General features: G+C 29.3%; 1 long non-coding RNA gene across 5 annotated transcripts; it reads left to right on the forward strand.

Moving 5' to 3' along the window:
• The first annotated feature begins 2017 nt into the window (after window positions 1–2017).
• On the forward strand, window positions 2018–7013 carry LOC109193496. 5 transcript variants are annotated; one of them, XR_002056294.1, is made up of 4 exons: window positions 2018–2279; window positions 3344–3505; window positions 5033–5193; window positions 6496–7013. It is a non-coding gene; the product is annotated as an uncharacterized LOC109193496 (long non-coding RNA). The 5 variants fall into 5 exon arrangements; XR_002056293.1 differs by having other exon boundaries at window positions 5077–5193; XR_002056292.1 differs by having other exon boundaries at window positions 5086–5193; window positions 6177–7013.
• Window positions 7014–9751: the final 2738 nt, after the last annotated feature.

Raw genomic sequence — 9751 nt, forward strand, 5'->3', positions numbered from 1 at the left:
GAATTGATATTTTGAAATCGAAGCACATCAATAAGAAATGAGCATGGCGTATAATGGCAAAGAATACCTAATTTGAATAAAAAATTGTTAGCATTACTTTTAATTTCAATGACAAGAATTGTATAAAAACTGCTTACCAATTATGTATCACTTATATCCAGATTTGACATATAAATTAGGGTGTGTTTGGTTGGTGGGTTTTGCCCATAGGGATGGGTATGAAAGTGATTGTTGTTGTTTGGTTGATAGGTTTTTAGAACACTACTATGGGTTTCGAATACCTCATCAATTAAAAAACTCATACCCAAATAAAATAAGGGTTTCATTCCTTTATCCATTCTCAAGCATTACTATTAGTAACCATTTCCATTCTACTCTACTACCAAACATGTTAAATACTTTCATCAAAACCCATTACCATTACCAAGTATTTGATACCCATTCGTATTCCGATTCCGATTCCTATGTGCGAACCAAACACACCCTTAGTTCATTATCTAAACTAGTAGTTGTACCCGTGCGATGCACGACCATGTTATTATGGTGAAATATATTAAAAATTGTTTTATTCATGAAATATGGTCAATAAGGTTATAGGCGTCACAAATACACAAAATATAATATTTTATTATTAACTAAACAAAACAATTATACATTATTAAATATTTCTTTGTAAATTAATTTCAATATGACATTTACTTACCAAATAAGCTTTACTACGAAAGTTTATGCGAAAAAATGGTAAAAGGATGATTTTACGGACTTTTAATTATAATCTTAATACAAAACATATATAACTAAAATTATTAAGAAATAATAATTTAGCATGATCTTACAGAAGTTAATCATTATTACATTAACTAAAGATACATATATTTGTGAACCATGAATAAAGTATACACTATTAATATAATGAATTTACATTATTTCCATAATAAAAGTTTATTATGGTATTTATTTATATTATAAAATAATGCATTTTTAGTAAATTTAAAACTATAGTCCACAAAACATAAGTAATTAGACCAATATACAACTTAAATATGTAAGTAAAAAATAATAATTTGACTAAAAATAATGCATTTTTAGTAAATTTAAAACTATAGTCCACAAAACATAAGTAATTAAATCAATAATGCATTTGTAGTAAATTTAAAACTATAGTCCACAAAACATAAGTAATTAGACCAATATACAATTTAAGATTGAGTAGAGCTTGTAAAAAAAAAAAAAAAAAAAAAAAAAAAAAAAAAAAAAAAAAACTTCTAAATTCTAAATTCCTAACCTCATAGTAAAGCTTCTAAATTCTAAATTCTAAATACCTAACCAAGCTTGAAAAACTATTCACAGTATTATAATATGACTAACAATCAACATTAGAGCTTAAATTCATTTTACCCCCGGATGCATTCAAACTATTCATGCATTCATTAATTTCATCAACAACATCAATGTTCCAAAATATCTTTACCAATTAAATTGTTACAATCAAATTCTCCACTTCAAAACATAGAATTATCAACAATAGCTTGTATTGGATCACCATTTGACTTTTATAAAAAAATTTATTATATGTAAATAATAAATATATAATTATTTGAACACATCTTAAAACATTCTAACTATTTATTTATCACTTGAATGAATACAAATGTAATATTACAATTCAATACAATAAAATGAAATATAAATAATAATATAAATTACAGAACAAATGTAATATTATAACTCAATACAATAAAATGAAATATAAATCTTTAAAAAATAAAATTACATTAAAAAAAAAAAACAAATCTTTAATAAAATTTTCTTAACCCAACATTTATATCATATTAAAAAAAAATAAAATATATATATATATATATATATATATATATATATATATATATATATATATATATATATATATATATATATATATATATATATATATATATATATATATCCCACAACAATGGCCCAAAACCAGAGCCTAAACCCGACCCAACCATCCCCCATATAAATTGCAAACCCACCCGACTCAACCCAAACTCCCTCCCCCATTTTCGCGTCGGCTTCCTCGCTCTGCTGCCCAAAAACCCTCGTCCCCTCGACAGGAATAGAATCCAAGCCAAATCATTCAGAACAAACCTCATTCCAAGCTACGTTAGATTCCGGCGTTGGTGCTGCGGTTCCTCGTCGTGCGGAAACCAACAATGAAGAGACGGAAAACCTCAACTTTCCCGCAGTGCGTTTGGCGGTGTAGATTTGCAGTCAGCGAAACATTCTGGTAGCGGCAGGTAAAACTACAATTTTATAATTTTGCATTTATGTGTATAAAATTGTTTTGACAGATTTCTTTATTTTGATTTTAAGAAGATTTTACACATGCAACGATTTTCATATCTACAAATTTAAGAGTATATCTACAAATAGTTAGCTCCGAAGCAATTTTTTTAAAGATCTGTTCTGTGCAATATTTTTGTTAATGTGCGGTTTTTATACATTTTTTATATGCATGTATATTATCGGATAAATTAGGGTATATTGTATAGATTTAACATCCATTGTGTTCAATTTATATGTCAGATTTTTTCAAGTTTATTTGAGTTCAAATGGAATTAAAACTTTAAAATTGTTTATTTAACTATTGAGAAAAAATATGAGTTCATTAGTTTACACATAAATGTACTTAATATCTTTCAGTTATGATGTGGAATTTTTTTCAATTACTATTATCAATAAATATTTTTAAAAAATATAATAACAGAACATGTATAAAATAGGTTTCCAGTGATTTAAAATTTTTTTTTTTGTGTTTTTTCATTTACCTCAACATTAGAATCTAAGCATTTAAATGCAGAATATAAAATTTCTATTATTTGTATGCACATGTCCTCAAAAAACCTGGGCAATATTATGGCTTTATTATTATCCTCTATTCATTTAACATCTCAAGCTTTTCATTTATATATCAGATTTTGTTTTTGGTTTATTTTTGTTCACATGCAATGAATATGTTATAATTGCTTTCTTTCACAGTTAGAAACAAATTTGAGATAATTATTTTTGACATAAATAAACTATATATTTTTGTTTATTTTTATGATTTAAATTGCATAATATAATATTTCTATTAGTTTCATGAACATGCCCACAAAAACTATGGTAATATTGGACAAAGTTGGAATTAAGCTTTTCAATTTATAGCCAAGGGAGTAGTCTCTTCTGGCATCTCATGTATATATATGGCTCTACTTGAGGGCTAAATGTTTGCAGCATCTCTTTAGAGCTGTCAACTGAGACATTACATTAAAACACAGGAATTGAAAAATCAGTTTCCCATAAACTAATTGTCAAACAGACCTTGCAGGATGGAGGAATGGCAGTATTACTTTTTGATTCCGGTTTTCCAGGCATAGTTAATGTACTTGAGGCCGCAAACAATCTCGATACGAAGAAGTCTCATACTCTAGATCCATAGTTGGTGCAACCTTGGAGCTCATATGAAGAAGAGAGCTGAATGGTAAGTAACAAATTGCCTAAATGTAATCTGTAATTTCATAATTTTGTTTTCTCAAAGTTGATTTTAATTGGTTAGTTGTATAAGTGATCCGACATTGATATGGTAGTCCATCCGATATCCCTGCCTTTCAGTTAGGCAATTGTATAACTAATTGCCTTTCAGTTTTTCACTTTGAAACAAAGTACAAATCTGATGTGGAAGTCACTTAACATGACTATTTCAATTTTGAATTGAGTATTCAAAATATTGTTGAGTTTCTGCCTAGAATAGATTTCTATAATAGCTTAAAATTACATAAGTAGTCATGTACAGATTTACAATTGGTGAAATTTAGACAAAAATTTTATTAGTGTTGAATCCTCATAAGTGTAGCACTTGCCTGTTGAAGTGTCATACTTGAGATCTGATCTTGAAACCTTCTTAGGTTGTAATGACTTGAATCTCCAACCCAGCCTTATGCCAAAGCATGATAAATAAGTCCGCAATCATTTCTGTAACACAGAAATTAAAAACATAAAAACTATAATAAAGGAATAGGAAAAAGATAATAGATTATTAAAATAACAAAGTAAAACATTAGTGATGCATTTAATACTGCCAAGTGCAAAAAGGATAAAGAGTAAATGATCACAATTCTATTGATAGAAATCCAAATGTCAGAAAAAAAAACAATCACAAAAGCACATTGGTTGGAATTGATATCAATGGATAAGTGCTACCAATTTAATATATAGGTCCATCCAAACCTTAAAAAAAATGCTATGTGTCTGAATTTGTCCATCCCACATAAATCAAATTTACATTTTCTCTTGTTTCACAGCAACCATCGTTTACTTCTTAAGTTGCCTAGGTGATGAAAATTGGTCCAGCAGGCATCTTTTAACAGTGTTTGAATCTTCAGACCCTGAAATCTTCGAATTCTTGTGAGTGACAGTCACTGGACTATTCACTTCATCTCCTTTGGAATGAATGAAAAACCTAAAAACCAATGGTATTAATTACATATTTATATTAGAATTGGTAATAAAAATGAAGTTCTATTACCAATTTAGTATTCCAATGTATTCATGTTCACTGGCATTGTTGGAGAGTACATCATGCAAACTTTCAGAGCAACAGAAACCAATAGTCTAACACAAAATCAGATAAAGAAATAGAAAAGAAACCAATCATGAATATATGATTAATAAAAATACAATTCTGTAGTTAATGTGTTTTATTAACATGTTTGAATTGATGTCAATAGTTACTGTATGCCTATAGTTAAGACATGTGATAACCAATAGTCTAATACAAAAATTAGATAAAGAAATAGAAAATAAACCAAACATGAATATAGGATTAATAAAAATACAATTCTGTAGTTTCTTTGTTTTTTTAACATGTTTGAATTGATGTCAATAGTCTACTATATGTTTATAGTTAAAACATGTGACGCATGTGTCTAAGAGTTATATATATTTGACAACTAATATGTAGGTACTGTTTTAATTCTTATCAGTATTTTTTATTTACAACTCTCAACAGTAATTTACATATGATTCTATTTTCTACTTGGTGCAACCTTGGAGGTCATCCAGAAGGAAGCCTTACTCTAGATCCATAGTTGGTGCAACCTTGGAGGTCATCCAGAAGGACGTAGCTGAAAAACCAGAAGCCAGGGGTGCTGCTAGGGAGGCTGCACTCAGGTACTTTTTATAGTTGCTTCATTCTGGCTAACATTTTGTATCTGACTATTCAGAGTAGAGTAAATAGATTATTACAAAAAAAAAAACAGATTAGATTAATTTATTAAAACAGAAAATAGATTATTTAGTATACAATTAGTTAGTATAATAAATAAACATATTACGGTTTTCAAAAAAAAAAACAGATTAGTATAAAGAATAAATAAATAAAAAGATTATTAACCAAATCACTGAAAACAGACTATTAACAATTCAAGAAACTGATTTCTTTCTACATTGTGAAAGGCAAAATGAAAATACCCAATCTAGAGTATCAATTATTTTCTACATTGTGCAATTCAATATAATAGAAAACTAAAATGCATACGTGATATATATTGAGTGTCCCCTTGCTATTGAAACCCTTCAGAAAAGGATTTCTATACTGTATAAATATTAAAAATGAAGGAAGTTCATATAGTAAAACTTATACTGCATAAATATTAAAAATGGAGGAAGTTCATATAGTAAAAGTTTTACAATTATTTCAATTCTTCATGAAATAAAGCTGCTTTAAAATGATATAAAAGAAAACAATGATAATCACCTCTTGTTTGTTGATCTTTCTTTTGAGCTTCAATGTAGATGTAGAGGAAAAATTGAGAAATTTCAAATTTGAAAAAAAAAACTTTCAGGTACCGTAGATATTCATTTTGAATCTTGAGTTCATTTGAGATGCAAGCACAAATTGCTCAACATTAGTTTTATTCACAAAACAAAGAACAAAAGGCATGCAAAACTGCTGATTGTAGCATCAACAACAAAATGAATAGGTACTCTAGGTTACATGCCACTTTTCATCATCCTCTTTGAAGAATTTCTGCAAACATTTTCCAAATTAGAGATTATATTCCATTTAAAACAATAACAATTAATTATAGATTAGAATTATATTTAGTTAGAAACCTTACATCATCAGTGTCATGTTGATCTTCTGGCTGTAGGATCTTTGAGCAGTAGATCCCTACTTTGGGAATTAGGCAATTCTGAACAGTGAATTGCAAGTAATGAGGAATGTAGATGTCCTCAATGAGGAATGCAGGTTTGTAAAGAAAACATTACCTCAATGGCGTAAAGGACACATTCTTGACTCTTATTCAGATTTGTAAAGAAAACATTACCACAATGGCGTAAAGGACACATTCTTGACTCTTATTCAGATTTGTAAAGAAAACATTACCTCAATGGCGTAAAGGACACATTCTTGACTCTTTATGGCAGGCACAATACATGTTTTTAACCTAATAGCTTTCTTATATGTAGTTGGGCAGATGTCTTTTCGAAAGATGCATAGTGGAGCCATTTTTTGGTTATCAGATGGATGGCATAATCTAAGCTGAGAAGAACAAACACGCTGAGGATTAATGCAAAGTGTGAATTGTTTGTGTATAGAAGGATTTATAGAAGAGGTTGAAGGCTCTAGAGTTCCAAAAATAATCAGCTTCCAAGGATTTAGAGTTCCAAGCAGCACTGGATACTGAAACGTCCGCCAAACGGTGGCCAGCAAATTTAAAATTATGTGGAACAACTTCCCACAAAATGGGGAAACCAAAAAGGTGGCTGAGCATAAATGTAGTGTTTTTATGTATTTAATTAATAATAATACAAAATTAATAAATAATCTTTGACTGTAATCTTCTATCTTCTAATGCCAAAACGGCGTAGTATAGTTTGAGCGGGAAAATGAAGCCATTTCATTGGCCGAAATCTTATGGCTTTAATATATAGGAAGATATTGTTCAAAATTCATCTATCTTGTTATTTCATCTATCTTCTTCCAAGTGCTTGAACAATCTATTTGAAGCTATAGAAAAATAGTTTTATATTAAAGGATGTTATTGAAAAAGAGAAACATATATGGATTTATTCTCTTACAAAAGTTGTTGACGAGAAGAAGATCCTTTTGGGTTTATCAATTCCACAATTGAGGGCAAACATGTTCATTATTAGACATTCTTAGATCCTTCTTGTCTGCTTCTCTTGCAATATTTAAAATGTCAGTATCAATCATTTATGTTGTTTTTTGATCGCTAAGCACCTTGTGCTCAAATGACATGTAGTGACTTTTCTCATGTGGGAGGTCATGAGATTGAGTCTCGGTAGAGGCTTTATTAGGTTGAGAAAGTATGTTTGCACAGATATGCAATTGCTTCAAGAAAGGTTGGTTGATTGAAAATCTCATCATCTCTTAACAAGTTTTCTTTTTCTGTAGCTTGAGAGGAGGATACCATGTTGAACATTCCAACCATGTTCTCAAATGTTTTCTTAATTATTTCCCTCATGTCTTTGTATTTCTAATCTCTGCCATAACTTCCTCAAATTCAACCTTTGTAGCTGTCATTTTTTTTCAGCAATATAGTTACTTTGTTGATTGATTTTTTTAGAAAATTTTGAATTTTCCATACCATGACTTTTTTCAACTTCCTTTTTGTTCTGGCTTTTGAACTATTGGTATCACTTTTCCTCAACCAAAACTACTAGACATGGTCTCTGCTTTGGTTCTTTTCTTCATTGCTGCTTCAGTCCATGTAGTCATGGCAGGGAATTTTCTTTCAATTTTCTCTCATTTGAATTGCAATCTATCAAGATATGGTAACTATTTTTCAAAAATAATAATCAGTTATAAGATTATTAGAGCAACACTTGTGTTTGGTTCATGGGTTTACACACTTGGAATGAGAATCAAAATCAAAGTTAGTGTTTGGTTGACAACTTTTTAGAGTTAATATCCAAAATGGTCCTCGACTATAGTGGTTTTTCTCAATTTCGTTCTAAACGACTTTGGTGACACAATGTAGTCCCAGACTTTTGTGCTTTTTACCCAATGTAGTCCTCTGTTTGTTATTCCGTCAAATTGGTGTTAAATAGGGGGGCAATTAAGTAATTTCAATATTGACTTCTCTTTTCTCCTAGACCTGCAAAGTGAGAAATCCTTCTTTCTTTTACGAATTACTCCCATACCACATGTCTCCATATGTATGTATTGTGTGTATATTGCAATTCTGAGAGTAATTCGTAAAACAAAGAGAGATTTTCGCACTTTGTAATTGTCCCTCTATTTAACACAAATTTGACGGAATAACAAACGGAGGACTACATTGTGTAAAAACAAAAAAGTCTGGAACTATATTGGGTCACCAAAGTCGTTTAGGACGAAATTAAGAAAAACCATTATAGTCGATGACCATTTTGGATATTAACTCCAACTTTTTAAAACAGAACTATGGGTTTTGATTATCTATTCAATTAAAAATTTCATTCCCTAATTAAAAAGGGGTATCATTCCATCTTATTGGTAATCTAACTTTTAAGTTCGGATTAGTACTTTTAGATTTTTGATTTGATTATTTTTTGTTTAAAAAAAAAAAAAAAACTAATTCATTAATCATAGACGGAAACTTTTACAATAAAGATCAATGGAATGGTCAAATATTCCTTACAGTCAGACATAGAAACGTTTATATTGATGCTTTGGATGTCATTATATTAGGATCAATTGCCTTGATTTTTTTGTTTTTGTATTTTTAAAACATTTTTTTCCATTATAGGGTCATACACAACCAAACATCACTTTTTGGTGATCATTCCAATTTCACCCTACTACCAAACATGCAAAATACTTTTACCAAAACTCATTACCATTACTAAGTATTTGATTCACATTCTCATTCCGATTCCCATGTGCGAACCAAACACACCCTAAAGGATCATGTTTATTAAACTACACATTCATTTGACAATATACATAGAGTACATGATAGTCAATTTCATTTTATACACACCATAGGTTAATTATAGAAACACTAAAGTATCATTTTAATTCAACTACAAGTTCATTTGACAATATACATATATGTATGAACTAACTCTATTCAGTTTTATTTTTCATACACAATAGTTTCATTATAGCAATACGAAATGATCATTTTTATTACACTACAAGTTCAATTGACAATATGCATACATATATGATCCTTGTTATTTAGTTTATACACACAATAGGTTCATTATAGCAACACTCAAGTATCATTTTCATTCCACAACAGGTTCATTTGACAATATACATACCTATATGACCCCATGTTATTCAGTTTCATTTCCTACAAACAATAGGCTCATTATAAGAACACTAAAGCATCATTGTCATTCCACTACAGATTTATTTAATAGTATACATACTTGTATGAGCTTGTCTGATCTATTCAGTTTCATTTTCCATACACAATTGGTTCATTATAGCAAATCTAAATGATCATTTTATTACACAACAAGTTCATTTTACAATGTAGATAGCTATAGTTCATTTTACAATTTAGAGTATCAAATGAACATATTTAAAAGAAATGTTAAATCATTACCAATAAGGGGACAACTGAAAATTGATTATGGTTCTTTCTTACATGCTTCAACTGATTCAATCAAGCTTGTGATGGTGTATTGGCACTAGTTGAGATCCTTTATAGCTCCAACATCTATCAATGAATATAGTATATTATAGTTTGCTATCTTGCTTTGGTTC

Source organism: Ipomoea nil, unplaced genomic scaffold (assembly GCF_001879475.1).
Source record: "Ipomoea nil cultivar Tokyo-kokei standard unplaced genomic scaffold, Asagao_1.1 scaffold1895, whole genome shotgun sequence".
Lineage (NCBI taxonomy): Eukaryota > Viridiplantae > Streptophyta > Magnoliopsida > Solanales > Convolvulaceae > Ipomoea > Ipomoea nil.